This window comes from Ursus americanus, chromosome 14 (assembly GCF_024610735.1).
Source record: "Ursus americanus isolate L20-20 chromosome 14, mUrsAme1.1.p, whole genome shotgun sequence".
NCBI lineage: Eukaryota > Metazoa > Chordata > Mammalia > Carnivora > Ursidae > Ursus > Ursus americanus.
Genome location: NC_142140.1, coordinates 36247748 through 36269233, shown reverse-complemented (window position 1 = coordinate 36269233; position 21486 = coordinate 36247748). Strand labels below are relative to the sequence as shown.

Below are 21486 nucleotides of genomic sequence, written 5' to 3'. Positions count from 1 at the left end.
AGCTCAGCAGCAGACTCTGAGCAGAGGAGTGACACCCTATGACTCACCTGTCAACAGGACCCCACCGGTCAATGGCAGACTGGAGGGGGCAAGGGCAGAAGGAAGGGGACCGACCCAAACAAGACTGGATGTTATCGAGGGCCAACTGGTGACAGTGAGGATGCTGAGCAAATCCTGAATACACTGTCAACTCCTACATGGTCTTACAAAGTCGGGGGCTGGTCCCGGAACCTTCCTGGAATTCACATCAATAGAAACTTCTTTTTTTTTTTTTTTTTTAAGATTTTATTTATTTATTCGACAGAGATAGAGACAGCCAGCGAGAGAGGGAACACAAGCAGGGGGAGTGGGAGAGGAAGAAGCAGGCCCATAGCAGAGGAGCCTGATGTGGGGCTCGATCCCATAATGCCGGGATCACGCCCTGAGCCGAAGGCAGACGCTTAACCGCTGTGCCACCCAGACGCCCCCACATCAATAGAAACTTCTATAGGACTCCTACCAGTGAGAATACAATGGCGTTAGCCAAGGAAAATTAAATAATTGCAAATTAACATTCTGTAATAGTCAATATAGGAAAAAACTAATGTATAACATATGCCAGGGTTATAAAAATAGTAAAGAATATGGAAATATCGAATTTATAGTATCTAGAAATTCAGTTTTTATTTAGCTGATCAGATTGGAGATAAAATATTACTTTATTAACTACATTTCTAAGAGGAAAATTATCATATGTAAATTTTCTAGAGAGCAATGAGGAATTTTATACCTAGAAGGAATCTGATAGTCCCCTTCTCTTCATTTTGGGATGAAGGTAATAACGCCCAGATAGAAACGAAGCTTGGTCCTTCAAGCATCAGAACGTATCTTAACAGTGGATGGAAATATTTCTGAAATATATTTTTACTTCCTTATCTCTGTAAGAGTGAGCATCCTGAACAAACTTTAAGTTTTTCTTGATAATTCTGATAACTTCGATAACTCAAAAGAACCTGATGTCGGATGTCCAGCCCCAAATAATGCTGGGATTTGCTAACGGCTGCCACCAGTGTGGAGCCCTGACAATCTCCACTCGTCTCCCTCCCAGCTAATGGGGTCCACTCCTCACGAGACTGGGAAAGAGCTAGGAACTGTCCATAAACAAAAGCGAGACCAGGAAAAAAAACGAAAGGGAAAAACGATCAGCGTCGCAGCAACGACTGGCAGCACTCAGAAATGGGTTTTGCTTGTTCCGGCTGTTGGGCCGTGTTGGGGGGCAAAGCCTGCCCCCAACGGATGTCTGCAGAGGTGATACGTGTGCAGTCCGTCCTTTAGAAACAGTTCTGCCCCAAAATGCAATTCATCACTTCTAAGAAAGCATAACGTTTAAAATTACTTAAAGAGAAATTAACTTTCTGACCATTAACATTATAAGTATCAGCACATAAAAGAGCAAATTGCCGGGGCGCCTGGATGGCTCAGTCGGTGAAGCATCCAACTCCTGATCTCAGCTCAGGTCTCGATCTCAGAGTCATGAGTTCAAGCCCCACATTGGGCTCCACACTGGGCAAGGAGCCTACTTTAAAAAAAAAAAAAAAGCAAATTGCCAAGGTAGTATTTACTTTGCAAATAACAACTTAAAAGTACGACTAGGAAAATAATAAGCTTTAATAAAAGGGCACTTCACTTCTTCTACAGCCTACCCCACCAAAAATTCTCCAATAGGCTGACATAAACTTACGTTTCTAGTTCCTTTACTACCATGCTACCAAAACTAGTCTATTTTTAAAAATTAACAGAAAAAGGTTAAGGTTAATCTGTATTGGAAAGGAAAGATTCACAAAAAGAGAGAACCATAAATCAAAACTGCAAATGACTCACATGTAAGGACTCAACATAATAAGCTCCCTCAGCAATCAAACAGCAAATATGGGAGCTCAACAGATAACATAAGTAAAAGTCTGGGGCCCTCTGAGGATCTACTATAATTCTTGCCAAGCTGCATGCTCATGGCCAGAGATCGAACATTTTCCCTCCATCCCCGTGCCCTGACTACCACACACTCCTCCAGCTCCAGGTAGGTCCCCAGGGCCCTAATTCCAGATGTGAACAGCCCATTTAGAGCTAGCTCTCTGCTTCCTCTACTACTCTCAAAGAGAAAGAGCTGGAAGGAACCCCACCAGGTTTAAACAGCTTTATGAGGAAGGAGCACAAAAGATAAAGGACTGGAAAGGGATTTGCAAAAAGAAAGAAGTTCAGGGTTATTTTCTTATTTTACACTGGACCTTTTCTCCATTAAAAACCACAATAACTTAGCTTATTAGAAAGTCTTACACTAACAATACACTAACAAGTATTCACCGATCAGTCACTCCCTGAACTTTACTCCGACAAAAACTATTCCACAAAAATTATTTCCCAAAACAATACCCTACAAGATATAGCCCCTTCCCACACTCCCGTCAAAACATCTTCCACAGCTGGTACTGTGTACCTTTCTGACGGGCGCTTACACAGGGGCGATTCTGCGGCCTGTCTTACCACAGTACTGTAAGCTTCTCCAGGGCGGGGAGCTCGCTCCCCTCTGCCTTCCTCAAACCCCTGGCACCAATGCTTCCCTTCACAGCTATTTAGCGTTTGCTAAATGGATTTCTGTGGTATCAGATCATGAGCCCTCCAATTCATTATTGAGAAAAAAAATACAAACCTTCTAATGCGGCAGTAACACTGCTGCCCCCAGGGAAGGGTGCTGCCACTTGCACAAGAGAAAGAAATCCAGTGCCTATCACCTGCCTCGAGTTAGGACCTCTGACCTGCCCTGCTCAGCAGCACCCTTCTCAGAAGAAGGAGTGGGAGAGTCTGAGAAGTCACTGAAGCAGAGTCCCTGTATATGCATGTCAGGCATTATCCACAGGCTTGCCCTTCAAATTCTGAAAGTGAAAACACGCCTTCAAGCCACTGCTGCTTCTACCTGTTCTTCGACACTGAATGGTCCACCGAGCCAGGCTGGCCTGTGGTCTTATAAAGCCTTTCACAAGACGAAGAATCTGACTAACCCTAACTGCCTGCTGGTTTCTATACTTCTTCTTGTATCCCTTCTTGAAAGCACATTATCAAACCATAAAACCTGCTTTCTGACACAGTGTGTGATATTGTGTGACACCTTCTTCGCCACAAGCCCAAGTCTACCAGTCACATCCTTTTGCTTGCCTCCACGGTCCAAACTACTCCCCAGAACACAGAGTAAGCAGCAGAGAGAAGGCCCCAGCAGAGTGGACACCCTTGGCTCAGGCACAGCCAGCAGCACCCTCAGCGGCTAAGGGGCCCTGCAGGAAAGAACAGTGCTGCTCACAGACCGCTCAGCTCCATGTGCGTGTCCTCTGAGCACACGGCAAGGGTCACAGGTTAGGAACAGATGACCACAAAAAGAATACAGTACCGTGAACTGTCCCGTGTTTTGAGGAAAGCATTCTGGAAGCGACAGTGGTACACAGAGGAGACACTGACGGGGATATGAATACATGCTCTGAGCAGTGTTCTGAAGTTCTTCCAATAAAGGGGAATAACTAAGAACTTGGACTACTGAGATACAGAACACTGTAGGGTTCAACGACAGAATGCATCAAAATTCCAAATTCAGTTTCTTCAGAAATCACTGCACTGCAACCACAGCACGATGTTTAAAATTCCTTACCAAGTAGCTAAAATAAAAATCAACTGGTTTTTATTTTTTAACTTAGCTACATATCTGCCAAACGAGCAAAAGAACACAAAAAAATTTCCAGAAAGTGATATGATTTGTTAGCCAATCCATGGCTCTGCCATCTTCTCAAAGCCAAAGCACAAAACAAATTATCTACATTTGGGACAAGCAGCATGCACTCAGGGCTTGGGCTGCCAAGGCCTGGTGCACACCTCAGTCGTCTAGGGACATCTGCAGACGTTTCAGGAACATGCCTGCAGGGGAAGGGGAAAGAGTGGCGAGGCAGGCAGCAGGCCTCTGCGTGACTCTACCTCCGACTCCCCTGACTCTACTGCACCCACTTCCTCTCTTCTCTGCATCTGGGGGACAGGGAGTGGTTGGAGAATGGTCTCTACAAATACACTAACTCAGAAAAAAACTTCAAGTATTAAAAAGCTCGTCTTAATTCAAGCACATGCAGTTATCATTCAGTATCATTTCCATGACACTGTTGTAGCATTAAAAAACTGGAAATAACCCAATACACAAACAGAAAACTGACTGAATAAATTAAGGTGCATCCTGGGGGCACCTGGCACCTACCTACTAAGGTAGAGCATGTGACCTTTGATCTCAGGGTCGTGAGTTCAAGCCCCAGCCTACTTTAAAAAAAAGAAAGAAAAAAACAAAGTGCATCCATATAACAGACTCCTAGGCAATCATTAAAAGAATGAGGCTGAGCTTTGTGTACTTGGATATATCTAAGGTATTTTAAACGAAAAGAGTACTACCAATTGTTTTTTTTAAGTGGGTGGGGAAATTTATGTTTTTATACAAATAGAATTTTTCTGGGGAAAAAAAAAACTAGCAGTAACAGTAACCTATAGAAGGGACTGAGAGACTGGGGGGTCTCAGTAAAGGAGTACACTCTTTTTCACAATTTGAAAACACTTTACTACGTACACATATCCCTGTTAAAAAAAAAATTAAGAAGTACGTAAGTCTGTGATTATGACAAAATTAAAGCAACGAAAGAAAAAGTGTTGCCTCTTAAAAGCAATCTTACCTTTCTTATCTATTGCTAAATTCTTTGTGGCAAATATCTGAATTTATTTAAACAAGGGTGGATATAGAGAGGTCCACTCTACCCTCCTCCTTCAAAGCCACGATAACTTTCAATTTCTTGCCATAATGGTAAAAAAAAAAAAAAAATTGCACTTGCTTCTCGAACCAAGATGCAAAAATCTCTTAAATGTTTCCTTCTGTTATAACCAAAGTTTAAATGATTCAAATATACCAATAAATCCATAACTAAAGTTCGGTTACATTTCATATGTTAATATTGTCTTCTAACCATATCTTACGAGGAAAGTTTCACCTAAGATCTCCTTGTCCCTAAACTAACAAAGAACTTTAGAATTACTGAAGAGTACAAATTTCCTAAACTCTCCCGAGCCAAAAGTCACTTCAGTAATAAACTAAAGGGTTCCCCCCATAGCTTCAAAATTCCTAAAACTTCTCCATTTCCAAACAGGATTGGGGAGGGGTGTTGCAGGCAAAGCCTAAGTAAGCGTGTCCAACCTCTGTGGATGCCTTCCCTGGTCTCAGGGACCCCAGAGCACTGATTATTGAATCAGTGGATCCACTGGATCTGATTCCGAAGCTCAGCAGGGGCTCATCATGTGCCTGCGAGTCACAGGCTCTCCCCGGTCACACCTGGGCAAATGAAGTGGCGAGCGCTGCCGCCCACACCCACATAAAATTAGACTGCTGACAGGAGTCTCTGCAACTACCACCATGCAAAGTGAAGCAAACGATGGGGCCAGTGCCCTTCAACTGGATTCTTAATAACAAAAATATTTCTTGAAGATCTATAAATGTACACATTTCTTGGAAAAAATGATGATATAAATTAATATGCTAATGAAAATGAAGAAAAGAAATTTTGCTAACCTAAAACATTAACTAACACACTCCAAGCAGCAAAATATGACAAAATATTGACTTCTCATAAAAAAATTTCTGAACATCCAGAACTATAACACTGTACAAAAATCTCCAGACTTAGGGGGAAAAATTACTTCGTAGATCATTTACAAGCTGGTTGTTTATTCACATGTCCACTTAACATGTATGTATTTACCACGCACTGTTCTCAGTACCAGGCATGCCATGCTGATTAAGACACACCCAGTTCCTGCTTGTGTGCTGTTGGTGGGAATGCCAACTGGTACAGCCACTGCGGGAGACAGCATGGAAGGGCCTCAAAATGTTAAAAATAAAACTACCCTACAATCCAGCAATTGCACTAGTGGGTATTTACCCAAAAAAATACAAAAACATTAAGTGAAACAGATACATGCGGGACGCCTGGGTGGCTCAGTCGGTTAAAGGTCTGCCTTTGGCTCAGGTCATGATCCCAGGGTCCTGGGATCCAGCCCCACATCAGGCTCCTTGCTCAGCAGGGAGTCCGCTTCTCCCTCTCCCACTTCCCCTGCTTGTGCTGTCTCTCTCTCAAATAAGTGAAATGAAATGAAATGAAAAGAAAAGAAAAGAGAGGGAGGGAGGGAGGAAAGGGAAAAAAAAAAACCCAAAAAACCCAGATACATGCACCCCTATGTGACTGCAGCACTATTTACAATAGCCAAATTATGGAAGCAGCTCAAGTGTCCACTGATAGATGAATGCAAAAGAAGATGTGATGTATACATACAGAGGAATATTATTCAGCTACAAAAAGAAGGAAATCTTGCCATTTACCACACGATTGGAGCTAGAGAATATTATGCTAAGTTAAATTAGCCAGAGAAAGACAAATACTATATGATTTCACTCATATGTGGAATTTAAGAAACAAACAAGCAAATGGGAAAAAAAGAGAGAGAAAGAAAGCAAACCAAGAAACAGACTCTTAACTACTGAGAACACACTGATGGTTACCAGAGGGGAGGTGGGTGGGGGGAGGCGTGAAACAGGTGACAGGCATTAAGGAGGGCACTTCTTGTGACGAACACCAGGTAATGTGTGGAAGTGCTGAATCGCTGTACTGTACATCTGAAACTAATATAACACTCTGTTAACTATACTGGAATTAAAATTTAAAATTTAATAAAAAAAGACTCAGTTCCTATCTTCATGAAGTTTATGAGAGTAAACACAACACTGCATCAGGACATTGTCTAGTTCTGTCACAAGTAACAATAAGGAAAAACATCCTCGTAGTTGATTTTAATATTCTCTACGGTGTGGCTTCAAGCATATATAATAAATTAAAATTTTTAAATTTAAATCTTAAAATGAGCTGAAAATAAGATAATTTCATATAGTGATAAGTGCCACAAAGAAAAACAACAGTAACGAGAAAGTAGTGCCTGGAGTGGAGGTAAGGATGTTTAGGGAAAGTTTCATCACTGAGCTGAACCCCCTAAATGAAAATGAACGAATTCTAACAAACGTGGTGTGCTTGGAGGGACAGAGAACACATGTGGCTGTACTGTGGGACAGTGATGGAAAAGTGGCAGAGATGGACAGGGGACAAATCACAAAGGGCATTATAGGCCACAAAAGGAGTCTGGATTTTATTCTAATGACTACGGAAAGTCACTGGCAGGCTCTAAGCCTGGGAGTGACACGAGGGAATGTGATCAAACGTAATAGCTTCTTGTTCAGAACACGGTACATCTTCAAGTAGAAAGAGCGTTATAAACCTCGGTGCCGCAATACTGCTTCTGCCTTCATCGGCCGGAGTTGATCTACTCTCCACTCTCTGCTAGGCTGTGTGCAAGGTACTGCACGCAGGGTCCCTGACCTTGAGCTCACAGTCTGGTAGAGATGAGAAACACTGAACCAAAAATTACAGCTGTAACATTTATAAGAGTGGAATATGTAGAATGCCAGTGAGCACCCAGGACGAAGGGTAGTTAACCTGGCCTAGAAGAGTCCAGGAAGGAAGACCTCACAGAAGACCAGAGTCAGAGTCCCGTAAAGGGCAAGCAGGGGTTTCCTCAGTGCATTCCCCTCTGTGCAACACCCAAGCCACTGGTGGGACACAAGAAAATGTAGGGGCCACAAAGACTCTTCCTTTTAAAGTATATTATGTAGAATTTTATGGTGCAACAGGGAAAAAAGTTAACATATAAAACTTGCAACTTCACAGGTATTGGTTAAATACAATTTTATTAAGAACTTCAAAAGCACAAACTTCCAGTTCTAAAATAAATTAAGTCCTAGAGATTAACATACAGCACAGCAACTACAGTTAATAACACTGTATTGCATATTTGCTAAAAGAGTAAATCTTAAAAAAAGTTCTCATCACAAGAAAAAAAAAGCTTTGTTAACTGTGTGTGGTGAGGGATGTTAACTAGACTTATCGCGGTGGCCATCCCCCAATATATACAAATACTGAATCATTATGCTGCACACCTGAAACCAATATAATGTTTTATGTCAACCATACCGCAACTTTAAAATTAATAATCTTTTAAAAAGAACTTTAATTATCTGGTGTTTCCACCATACTGAAAATGTGGCAGTCTACACATCACTTCAACAAGTGGGCCTGTGCTGTGTGTGTGTCTGTTACCCATCATGAGCTGGGGTTAAAGACTTTTTTGAATGCCAACTTTCTTGCAGCCATTTTTATGCCCCCCCCAAAAAAACAGGCTTTCGTCAACGTTTTCAAACAGAGATGTAGAAAAAATTCCAAATATTCTCCATTTAGATTCAAAAATGATTAACAATTTCCTGACTAGCCTTATCTGTGTATATACACGGGCATATACGTACACCTCCTCAGCTATTTGGAGGTGTTGGAGACATCATGACATCTCACCTCTAAATTCTTCAGCTGCTGTCCCCCAGGAATAAGGGCATTCTCCTATATAATCACAACACCATTAGCACACCTAAAAAAAAGAAAAAAGAAAAAAAATCAACAATTCCTTAATATCATCTATCATCAGGTATACAGTTTAAAAAATTTTTAAATACGAAAAAGGGGCTATGTTGAAAATCTTACTGAAGGAATGTATTTTAATAAACTGATTAGATTTACTATTATTTGTATTTCATTATTTTTCATTTCTAAATGTGATAATACTTTTAAGTTAAAAGTCCAATTTTTAGGGGCACCTGGGTGGCTCAGTTGGTCAAGCGTCTACCTTCAGCTCAGGTCATGATCTTGGGGTCCAGGAATGGTGCCTGCGTGGTCGTGGTCGGGCTCCCTGCTAAGGAGTCTGCCTCTCCCTCTCTCTTTGCCCCTCCGCCCCGCGCGCACTCTCTCTCAAATAAATAAATAAAATCTTCAAAAAAAAAAAAAAAGTCCAATTTTTAAAAGTCAATTTGTTAAATATTACAAGAATGATTGGCGGTAATCAAATATGGCAAAAAGTGTGAAAGTGGTACATGGAAGATTGACATTTCGCAAGGACCGTGTTAGTGGAAGGACACTCGAGACAAAGGGACCTCCAGGGAAAAGGATCCACAGAAGAGCAGGGTGTCGGTGTAAGAGAGGGAGGTGAGTGGGACGGGTCGCTGAAGGGGAGCTCTTTGAGGATTCTGCATGCTTTCCTTAGGAGTCTGGACTTTACCCTACTGGCAGTGAAGTTTTACATGATACAATCGCCTTTGTTGAGAAAGCCCTATCTGGCCACAGTGTGTCGGATGGACCAGACAGCAGGGAAGATGGGGGCGGGGGGACCATTTGGAGTCAACAGAACAAGGTTTGTATTTTTCTCTGCAAATATTTAACGTTTAGTTACATTATGGCTTGAATAAACCTGCTGTGCTGGTAAAGGGACAAAACAAAAACATAAAATTAAACTAAGCTTATCTTGAATGTTCATGTTATAAAAATGCAGCTTTAAAGACAGAAAGGTATAGTCAGAAGAGACGTAAACTTTGGAAGGAGCCCTTGGGCACTTCTGAAGTTTTCAGCATTTAATGGAGCTGGCTCTTTTCAATACCCAGTTTCACTTTCCAAAGTGGCTTTCCTTTTCCTTGGCAAGATTCATCACTGACACTAATTTTATGTTTATCAGTCACAATTAAAAATTTCCAAAGGAAAACTAATGGGGAAGAGGTGGGGTGCAGAACAGATAAAGCGATTTTCAAATACACAGAGTGCCCTGAGGACAGTACTGGCAGTAACTCCGGGAGCTCCGTGTACAGAGTCCAGGGGCCAGATGCCAAATCTGCCTCAAGGAGGAGGAGGAGGGCAGCACCAAGGGCTGGCTAAGGGCAGGACGGTACACTGGCCCTTCACTCCCTTCCCCCCGGAGACCTCTAGTTTTATTTATGCTACATATTGGGCTTCCTAGAAAGATGTCATTTGAACAAAGGGTTCCTTAGCTTTCAAAATGTTTCAAAGCCAAGGAGTCAGAACTGCACGAATAATTCTTAAGTCAGAGGCTGGTAATTCAAGAAGACTCCGAGTTCCGCAAGAGAGCGGCCGGGGGACAAAACAAACACCATCACTGAAGAGGAACGTAAAGAAAGAGACCTCGGCAGACAGGCCTACTGGAGGAGCAGCAGCTTTGGGGTAGAGTGAGGGGTTGTGGGTCGTCTGGGACCTGTAGCTTTTGAGGGGCCAGTGAGGAGTCCAAACTGGAGGTCCAGACAGCAAAGGACATGTGGATGTAAAGCTTAGCAGAAAGGTTTAGGAGGACACAAGGGGTAGATGAAATCTAAATGTGGATGAATCCACCAAGAGAGATATAAACAGAGAAACCAGGGAGGGTCTGAAAAGGTCACAGAAGCAAAAAGAAATGGGTCTTCCTCAAGACAGGACCCCGTGGGGCCATCCACACCCAGGGTCACTTCAGGAGGAGATCCTGAATTCGGGATAGCCTGTGTCCAAGACCAGAGAGAGCACAGGCTAGCCTGCTTGGGGGTGGTGTCCCACAAAGCAGAGGCTGCAGCAGGGCAATGGGGCAAGAGTACAGATACTGGCTTACTCTTGAAAGTGAAAGACTGAACAATGCATCCAGGTCTGAAGGGGCTGGAACTCTGAGACAAAAAGATCACAGTGAGGTCCAAGATGAGACAGGGGAGTATGGAAGCCCCTCGAGGAAGCTATAGAACACCACACCAGAACCTAAGACTTCACTAGTAGAGATGTTCTGGAAAGAGCTCCTTTTAGACAAGTTAACAGGGAGCCAAAATCAGGATAGAGAGTTGGGACAATGTCTTCAGAAGCCTGTAGTGCCTTAAGGCCCTGGGCCTGGCAGGAGGAGTCATGCAACTCTCCCCTCCCGCACTCCCTGTAGAGAAAGGACACCCACCCTAGCAGGGAAGGCCAGAAGAGCCTCCCCAACACCTCCATTCCCTTGTCACGCCTACTACTGGCAACAGGGTCTGGCAACAGAGTCATTTAAAGCTGCTCTCAGTTCACCCCGTAGCCTCTATCCGCCCTTAAGCAAAACAGGGCCCCAATAACATCTAGGAGAAGCTCTAAGTCTGGTTTCCAATTTGTGTAAAATGTTACTTGTATTAATAATAATAACTATGCATATTTTAAATGCAAATATAACTCATGATTGAGGACTAGGAAACCAGCTTTAAAAAGGAAACAAAATGGGGGTGCCTAACTGGGTCAGTCAGTACAGCGTGTGACTCTCGATCTTTGGGTCATGAGTTCAAGACCCACATTGGGTGTGGAGCCTATTTAAAAAAAAAATTTTTTTTTAAAGGGAAACAAAATGACAATAACAAACATTAATTACATTAAGAGTTTGAAGGGTTCAGATATCATAAATGATCATATAACAACAAAACACCCAAAGTTTTTCAAATTTCTAGCTTTAGTTACTAGACCACCTACCCCTGCCCATTTGGCTCAACAATAAAAATGAAAACTAATCAAAAGGAAACCATATTCCTGGAAAGAACAGCTACTTACTAATTTTTTTTTTTGAAAGAAAAGAATGGGGGCATCTGCCTGGCTCAGTCAGTGAAGCATAAGACTCTTGATCTCAGGGTCGTGAGTTCAAGCCCTATATTGGGCAGATAGCTTACTTTAAAAAAAAAAAAAAAAAACAAGAAAAGAAAAAGAATGTCTCGTCTAACAGTTTACTTGCAAACTCCAATGCTTATTTTAAAAATTAACAAATTGACTCATATAGGGGCGCCTGGGTGGCGCAGTCGTTAAGCGTCTGCTTTCGGCTCAGGGCGTGATCCCGGAGTCCTGGGATCGAGCCCCATGTCGGGCTCCTCTGCTGGGAGCCTGCTTCTTCCTCTCCCACTCCCCCTGCTTGTCTCTCTCTCACTGGCTGTCTCTGTGTCAAATAAATAAATAAAATCTTTAAAAAAAAAAAAAAACAAATTGACTCATATATAAACTGGTCTTTTCACAATATTTAACTGACAATTCAGGAGCATCAGTGATACACAATAGGGTGAGAATGGAGTAAAAGAGGTGTTCACCAATGTCCTAGCGACAGTATCTACCAAAGAAACAGACACTTTCAGAAAAACCTTACTAACTCTAGGAAGCAACTAACCACTCTGATTTCCTTAAGAACTGAGCAATAAGTTAAGGCAGAAAAAAAAAATCAGCCTTCACAACATCATCAATTTTTCAAGGGTTTCAAGAAAGATAGTCAAAAGCAGCCTTGTCAAGAAGGTAGTGACAGCAGTGGGGATCAAGAGGTGCCCCAAAGTTCCTGCCCTCCTCTAATAACAAACAGTATTCAGGAGACTCACCCCATGTTTACTACACATTAAAAAATAAGAGTTAAAACAATAATAAAAGAAAAAACGTACACCTCTTTAGCCATTCTGAGAATACTAACTGCTCCACTCATAATCCTTAGCTCTGTGAGACCTGCTTTCCCTCTGTCTGTGACAGGATATCTGTATAACACAAATGCAAAGAGAAGGTAATACAATAAATTTAAAATATAAAGCATTAATTATGTAGTATCATTATTATGTAGGTTATTGAGCCTCTTTAAAAACTCACTAGTTTTCCATTAACACAGAAACGAGATGTTAAATACGGCAAAACCTCAACTAACCAGAACAGCTGGAGAATGAGTCACTGACTAATCACGCCTCTCAGATAGCTGAAGGCTTATTTACAACTTTGAACACACAAACTTTTTTGGTTAACTGTTCTGGAAGATGCTTTGACCGTGACCAACATGGTGAACATCAGTGATCACACAGGAAGATGGAATCCTAAGACACACGAGGCTCTCTCTGTCCCTATCCAAATGCGATCCCAGACTGCAGCGACCCTTGCTTTTCACTTGCCCGTCTTCCACCCTCTCCTCCCATTCTGCTTCCATCTCGCTTACGTTCCAATAACCAAGTGTGTCAGGACCCGCATCTAAGGAAAGGCACCTGGTTCTCACAGGTCTGCTGGCAACCTACAGAGCTCTTCCAAGGGAGACAAACGAGTCCTCCAGTACCTGTATTTTACCTGCTGCTGAAATCTTTTTATTTTTAATTTTTTTTAAAGATTTTATTTATTTATTTGACAGAGATAGAGACAGCCAGCGAGAGAGGGAACACAAGCAGGGGGAGTGGGAGAGGAAGAAGCAGGCTCACAGCGGAGAAGCCTGATGTGGGGCTCGATCCCATAACGCCGGGATCACGCCCTGAGCTGAAGGCAGACGCTTAACGACTGCGCTACCCAGGTGCCCCTGAAATCTTTTTAAAAACGTATTTCCTCAGAAGGAAATTCTGATGCACATGCTACGGTATGGACGAGCCTTGAGGACATGATGCTGGAACAAGCCACTCACGAGAAGACAAATCAGTATGATTCCACACCTACGAGGCAGCCAGAGCTGTCAGTCCTAAGACGGAAAGTACAGTGGTGTATGCCAGGGGCTGGCAGGGAGACGGAAATGGGGAGTTACTGTCAGTGGGCTCAGAATTTCAGTTTGGGAAGATGAAAACGTCCTGGAAATGGAAAGCAGTGACAATTGCTCCACACTGTGAATGTATTTAATGCCACTGAGCTGTTCGTTTTAAAATGGGAAATTCTGGGGGCGCCTGGGTGGCACAGCGGTTAAGCGTCTGCCTTCGGCTCAGGGCGTGATCCCGGCGTTATGGGATCGAGCCCCACATCAGGCTCCTCCACTGTGAGCCTGCTTCTTCCTCTCCCACTCCCACTCCCCCTGCTTGTGTTCCCTCTCTCGCTGGCTGTCTCTATCTCTGCCGAATAAATAAATAAAAAATAAAAAATCTTTAATAAATAAATAAATAGGAAATTCTGGGGTGCCTGGGTGGCTCAGCCGGTGAAGCGTCTGTCTTCGGCTCAGGTCATGATCCCAGGATCCTGGGATCAAGCCCCACGTCGTCAGGCTCCCTGCTCAGTGGGGAGCCTGCTTCTCCCTCTTTCCCCTGCTTGTACCCTAGCTCTTGCTCTCTCTCTCTCTCAAATAAATAAATAAAATGCTTTAAAAAATTAAAAATAAAATAAAATGGGAAATTTTATGTTACATATATTCCTCACTGCTCACTATGTTCTAGACAGGTGACATGTTAAGTGATTCTGTGTTGTCACCACCTCGTCACTCCAAGAACGTTATTTGTTTTGACACAAGTAAAAATGAGCCAAAATGGTATCTTAAAATTACGATCCCAAATTACCATATATTATTTTTAACACGGACAAAGCATGTTTTACAAAAAGTGACCCATAAGAAAAAACACTAGCAAAAACTCCAAGACCGGAAAGCACTCTAATCTGGGCAGCAAATTAATGTGAGAAGAATGAAAACCAAGCAGCAACTCACAGGTAGCCTTACCATGGAGCAGATGTTACACAGCAGGCCCCTCAAATATTTTTTAAAAACTATTCAGGGTAAAAGTAATAATAATTTGGAATTCAAATCAAAATACTTGTTGGTTAACACTTTAAACAGAATGTCAGCAGGAAAAACTCTTGAGGTATTTTAATAATTGCTCAATTCCTCCACCCATCTCATGTTGTCATTCCAAACACCTGACTGTCCTGTACTTGCAACTGCGACAATGTCCCTTCCCTCCCTCATCGAAGATCCTCTCCAAACGTCGTCCCAGACCAAACAGGTACTCTCAACTGCCCTATCCACCCCAAATCAGTTCAGCAACTAACCTTTCTCTGAATTAAGCAAAAATGTCAAAAAGGAACCTGCAAGCAGCGCTGTACTCCGTGAGAAATGCCGCCTCGCAGCTCTCCCTGCACAGCCAAATGCTGGACTGCGAAGTTACCACCTACGAAACCACAAAGTTCCAAACATATTATCTTGTAGCACGACATACAGGCTGCATCTTCTGTTTTTTAATTATGTCCTTGAGTGATCATCTAAAGATTAACAGACCTGAATAAGGTTAAAAACATCCTCTTGGATAAGAGACTAGAAATTAATTATATACAAATCTTCACGTGCCCCTGAGTTAAAGGCAAAGGTTTACATTCAAACTTGTTAAAACTTCTGTAGTGAAGTCATAGTTTTTCTATTAATAACTTGTCTTTGTTCTTATCCTCTCTCCCACCTTTGTAAAATTTAAAAATGAACTTGCAACAACCTGACCACATCCTTTTTATTTTAAATCATTTTCCAATGGGGCTAGTACCACTTGAAGAAACAGTCATATCAAAATCCCACTCCCTAAAGTCTAATGGTTCAAAATCTTCCTGGCAACCAAAATCCCCAGAGACTTTCATCCAATTTAACAATTATGTATAAGGAGAAATATTTTTTTCAATTACAAAACATCCCAGTTAGATAGCAAATACTATTTACTAAAAGAAAACTACCCTGCAATAACAGAGTTATAGGAAATCATAAGAGAAAATCTTTAATATAAAAATATTTGGCGTTCAAAATATCTGCCTACATAATGGTCTGCTTTCTGGATTGTACTCATTTATTTAACATGAACATAACATGAAGTGTTAACAAAAAGATCAATGAAGTTTGGGCCTGTTCTACAGACTTCAGAGTCAAAGGATGTCTGCATCCACACCCTCATTCTGTAGCTAAGCCCAGTCTAGTTACCACTGTGAAAGCAAAAGTACCCTACAGAAGCAGCAAGGTTACAGACAGGAAAAGCATTTTTAAAGAGAAAAATAAAAATTTTCAAAGAAACAAATATCAAAAGAGGAAATGCCCTTTTATATGTATTTTGTTTCTCATTTTGCACCTTTAGCTGCATCTCTCAAAATTTAATAAATTTTAAGTGAAATATCTGATAATGCAAAAGCTAAGAACTCTAAAAAGATGCACACACACAACCAGTGGATCAATTCTAACTCAGTGATGGATTACTGTCTTGGCTAATGATGCTGTGATTCTTGGAGCAGAGTAACCAAATCCAGCTTAGCTGCTGGTTAGTCAACTGACTGGCTCAATCACAGAAAACAGACTTATTCAGCAAAATCCACTTTACAAAAGAAAATCTTTGACCTTTGTGGACTATGCCCCCATAAATCCCTACCCCAGGCCTTAGACAGTTCCCAACTTCGCATCACACAGATGTCCTTGCAGTAAAAAACACAGGCCATTGTGAAGAATTACCAAGAATTCACTGACAACTTCTAACTCCTCTCCTTTAGGAGCAAAAACAAGAAAAGATACAGGAATACATTAAAAGGTATTTGGGAAGAATAGTAAATTGTTGGAAGTACTTGCTTCAGTGGAGAATATAAAAAACCCAACTTCCTAGAGGGCTAATACAAAAAGGTATCCTAATCATGTTGAAATAAAAAAAAAAAAAATTAATCGCACCTGACATAATTTTTAGTTACCTTTTGTTTTTGCTTTCATCACTAGAGTTTTAATGACTTGAAAAACCAGGCAAATATCCTGCATATATAAATCAAGTTAGTTGCTGTCATTTAAAATGTTGTTAAAGCTTTATGCCCACATTCTTTAATTCACTGAACTTAAAAAAATCAATTTTCATTCAATTTTCTCAGCCAATTCTAGGCTTTAAGGAACTGATTCATCTACTAACACCTTAAACACTGACTTGTTGGGAAAGTTCATGATCCATCCTCCAAACCTGCTGTCTGGAAATACACCACTATTCCAAAACTAGGAAGTAACACACCTCCATACTGGGCCTGTGACGACAAGGATGCCCAACAACCACAGATCCAAACCTACAAAACATTGCCTCAGCTGACAAGGGGCCTTCCAGCTAAGAAGTCTTAGAATTCTAGGTAGTAAAAACCGTAAACACTATTATAAAAGCAGTTAGAGTCATGGCAAAAATGACCATAACTCCACCTTTACATACCTGTGTCCTTCAGCTTAATATTGCCCCTCACCCCCGAAAGAGTCCTGTTATGAAGCAAAATTCACTAGTGGTGCCAGAAGTGGTCACCTTGGGGAGGGGAGAGGTGTCTACTGAATGAGAGCAATGTAAAGGGAGCCCTTTGGGAGGCTGAAATGTTGTGTATCTTGATCTGAGTGTGGTTATCAGGGCACATAGGTCATTTAAGGTCTTACTGTAAATTAGACCTCAATTTAAAAAAATAAATATAATTTTTAAAACACATTGAAATACATTTGTAAATGTACTTGTTCAAATAAGTGACACAAAATAACACTAAATGTAGCAACTAAGATTTTTTTACCAAATGTATTTTAATAAAGATGTATATTTACTGTGAGCACTTTTATGTAGAACTTGTCAAAATACAGACTGTGATTTTTTTTAATCTTTTTTAAAAGTTGCCAAATTGACATCTGAAAACATGCAGAAAGATGATCTATTCATTCTGATTGTGCAAATAAGGAAAACCAAATCTTTAGGGTAAGAACCATACCAAGATAAGGCAGCTAGTCAATGACAACAGTAGTAACAGAACGGTTTCCTGATCGTGAGCCACTCCCGTTTCCACCAGGCCGTTACTTTTGTGACATTGTAAACAAATATGAACTCTGGATCTACCTATGGCCTAGAAGGATTCAACACACTCCTCAAAATACCAGGCCAACAGGCCCCAAAATGTACACACAAAGACACACTCATCTTCCTCCTCTCAAGACAGTTGGCAAATGATCAATTACATTTTAAGGCAGGCATTTTTCTTGCGATGCAATCAAGTGTGACATCTTTAAAATGTGGTTCTGGAGGAAAAGCTATATGCAGGGATTGGCAAAATCCATCTTATTTCCTTTGAAATCTCTTCAATGGTTACTTGGTTCTCAAAACTATGTCACTAAGTAGGACTCCGGAAAACATCGCTTGGGGCCGTTCACCAGCACGGCTTTGAGTGACCCACCGGGAATAAGACCCACTCAACAGAAATCTTGCCTCTGCCCGGGGTGTCCTACCCAACTCTCTGCACATAACAAGACTTGCAGGTGACCTGTGCCTAGCGGCTCAGTTTCAGACCCCAGTGAACAGCTGACATCTTGCTAAAAACTTAACATACATCCTTTTTCCGCGGGAATTTATTTCTGTTCTCACAAGGCGATTCTGCTCCCCACCACAGCAGGCCTTGCTTCTCAGGACTCTCTGCTCGCCCCTCCACAGCCTCCTCTTCACGGTTTAAAACGAGACTTTAAGAACAGAAATCGAAACGGTCACGGCCCTCCCGAGCGCAGCTCGGGGCCCCGAGCGAGCGGGTCCGGCCGGGGTCGGGCGGCGGGTGCCGGGCGAGTCCACTGCCCGCTCGCGCGCGGCGCCGGAGAGGCCCGGCGCACTCCACCACGCTGACCCGAAGCAACCGGTTGCGGCGGCCGCTACACGCTCCGCAGCAGCGCAGCGGCCACCTCCGCCCTCCGAAGTTCGGACCGCCGCGCGGGCAGCGCGCCCCCCGGCCCCCGCTGCGGGTTCGCGCCCCGGCCCCGGAGCGAGCCCGGGGGGCGGGTCCGCGGGGGCTCGGCGGGCGGGAGCGCGGGACGCGCGGGGAGGGGCGCGCGGCGGGCCCAGCGCGCCGGGGAACTTGGGCGCCCGCCGGTACCGCCGCCCGGCCACTTTCCTTTCACGCCCCCGGGGCTGCCGCGCGCCGCGCCGCCCGCCGCGGGCCGCCGGCCGCCGCCGCCGCTGCTCGCCGCCGCGGTGAGACGCCCAGGCGCGCTCCTGCAGCCCGGGCGGCCGACGCGCGGGGCCGCGGGGGCGCGCGAGGGCGCGCGCGGCCGCCGCGCTCCCCCCGCCCCGCCCCCGCCCCCAACGTGCCGCCGCCGCCCCTTGGCGCCTCAGCCCGCGCGCCCGCCGCCCGCCGGCTCCCGGCGGTTTTTCGTTGGCAAAGTTGCGCGACCCCTTCGAGGGGGGCGCCGCGCGGTCCCCCGCCCCAGCGCCGCCGTCGCCCCTTCAGGCCGCCGCGCGGGAAGGCCCAGCTGGCGGCCCCGCTTTTTTACCTGCCGGGAGTTTTCGCGCGCGCCCTCGCTCGAACGCTGGCTTTGCCCCTTCTCGCGCTCGTTTTCTTTCTTTCTTTCCTTCTTTTCGCTTCCCCGCGCGGGCGCTTTTTCCGCTCGCGCCACCCGCGCTCGCCCGCTCGCGCCCTCCTTCCTGCTGGGCTCGGCGGAGCGGGGCGGCCGGCAGCTCTCCCCGCCCCCCTCCACCCGCGCTCCGGCGGAGGCGGCGGCGGCGGCGGCGCTCCGCGCTCCGACTCATTCCAATATGGCACGGGCGCAGGGCGCATGCGCCCGCGCCCCCCCCCCATCCGCGCTCCTCCCGGCAGCCCGCGCCCCTCGCGCGGCGCGCGTGGCGCCCCCGGGCCGGGCCTCCCCGAGCCGACCCGCAAGACTTCCAGCCCGGCTGGGGCCGCGCGGGATGCTAGGTGTTCGGGCAGCTAGGGGCCGGGGGGGTCGGCGCCGCCAGCCACCCCCGCCCCTCGTGCCCCGAGCCACAACTTGCCGCGGACATCCCCGAGGCCGTGGCGCAGGGCACGCGGCGGCGCCTGTGGCCCCCGACGGCGAGGCGGCCCCTTGCGGACGGGCCCCAACAGGGAGACGCGCCCCAGGGACCCAGCGCCCACCCTGTCCCTTACCCGACCCACGAGGGAAGGGCCCTCGCGCCTCACCTCGGGTTGTGCACGGAGCCCAGCGGCGTCCGCGGTTCAGTCCTGCCGCCCGGGCCGGGGCTAAGCGCGCCGCTGTCGTCCGCACGTGACCGCCTCGGGCAAGATGGCATTAGCGGAGGAACGGACGGAGCGGCGGCCGATACCAGATGGGCGCGTGTCCCGCCGGAGAGGGCTGCGTCCACCCGCCTGGCCCACGTCGGGGATCTGGTGCGTGCTTCGCGACCTGGAAGGGCACCCCAGTGCCGGGTGTCTACGAAGTCAGCATCGGGCCCCCAGGCGCACTGGGTGTCTCCAGGCCTCCGCAGGAGGCGCCCTGTAAATCCGAGTTTCCCTGCCGCTCGGGGCCCCAGCGAGGGGGCACAAGACGGCTGCCGAATTCGGGCAGGAGAGCCGGGGGCCCCGAGTCGGAACAGAAGTTCAAAGGTGGCTGCAAGGCGGCCCGGCAACCCGAGGTGCCCACAAGCGGTTATGTTCTCCGAGCTCGCCCCTTCCCCTGCGAGCGCAGATGCCGGTGGGACACCTCCCCCTCCCTTGCTGCTATGGGAAGTTCCCTCCGGAAGGGAGTCCTCCTGCAGCCGAGACCCAGGAGTGCCCCAACCCCCCGGGCCCGGGGAGAAGGTCTCAGACTGGGCGCTGATGACTCCTGCCTTTAAGGAAGGAGGCGCCCCACTGCAAGAACGAGGTCTGAGGTACCAAACGCGGGCTCAGGCCACTTGCCACTGACCTCACCACCGCGCTGAGAAACATTACCCCACTTTACAGACAAACTCGCCCTAAGTCACTAGGTGGCTGAATTTGAATTTGTTTTAACCACCACTTGAAAGACAACATGGCAACCAGAGAAAGAAAAATGTACAAATAAAGTATAATACTAGGGAACCCATAAAACCTTCCACCTATATACATGTCTTTACATAGTTGCAACCAACCACACATTCTTCTCTTGTGTATGCTACTCTCACTTCACATTTTCTTCTATTCACATGATTCATTCTGAAGGTGTGCAGGTATCCTCATGCATTTACTCAGTCTTCTAATATGGTATATTTGGGTTCTTTACCATTGTTTGCTTGTATGTCCTTTAATTCTGCTCTCAGGACAAATTCCTGGCAGTTGAGTTGCCAAGTGGAATGCAGAGGGGTCTTGCTCCACGGTGCCATTGGACCTTCCCCGCTTGCTCTGCGGTCTTACAGTAACGAGTGTAAGGAGTATAATACACATCTCTTTTTTCCCCTCCTACTTTGCTAGTATGTCAGTAGTTCAAGGTTACTTTAGCCTTTCTTAGATGGCTTTAAAAATGAATGTTTTTTCATCATTTACTCTCTGTATTACCCTTTCTGTGAATGGCTGTTCATATCCATTCATCTGCTGGGACTCGAAGCTTCTCTAACGTTGAATAAGCATTTTTTATATTATCAATATTATTCCTGTGTCATCAATGATGCAAACATTTCCCAGTCTGTTGTTCTTTCTTGTTATAATTTCACGTTCAATCTGTCATTCTAGTCCTTTGTGATTTTATTGCTTGAATGCTGACAAAATGAGCTTTCTTCCACCCATCTGATGGTCTATTTTCTGCTAGTTTTCTAAAATTTCATTTTATATTTAATTCTTTGATGACTATCCATCCCAGTTTATTTTCCTGTGTGGAATAAAATATGGACTTAACTCGCCACCAGCATCACCAGTTTTTATTGCTTATGCAATCATCACTTATTAAATAATTTTTCCCCTACCCTTTGTTCAGTAAAATCTATTTTTACACTAGGCTTTTGATTCAGGTCAATCTGTTTCTCCATTTCTTTTCACAGACCTCAGTTTGAGCAGATACCATATGGATCTATTGGTT

General features: G+C 45.0%; 1 protein-coding gene across 11 annotated transcripts in view; it reads right to left on the bottom strand.

The window, feature by feature from the left end:
- SFMBT1 (Scm like with four mbt domains 1) overlaps nt 1-19722 on the bottom strand; it is a 121987-nt gene extending 102265 nt beyond the window's left edge. For 2 of the 11 annotated variants that reach the window (XM_045807343.2, XM_087866973.1), the window contains exons 1-2: nt 19638-19722; nt 8496-8568 (exon numbers count right to left, since the gene is read on the bottom strand). The gene's annotated coding sequence lies outside the window, so the exon portion shown is untranslated. Of the gene's footprint in view, nt 1-8495; nt 8569-12424; nt 12515-14750; nt 17162-18044; nt 18415-18972; nt 19221-19637 lie in introns of those variants that run through there. The other 9 variants (XM_045807340.2, XM_045807341.2, XM_045807345.2 and 6 more) reach the window with 7 other exon arrangements.
- Nucleotides 19723-21486: the final 1764 nt, after the last annotated feature.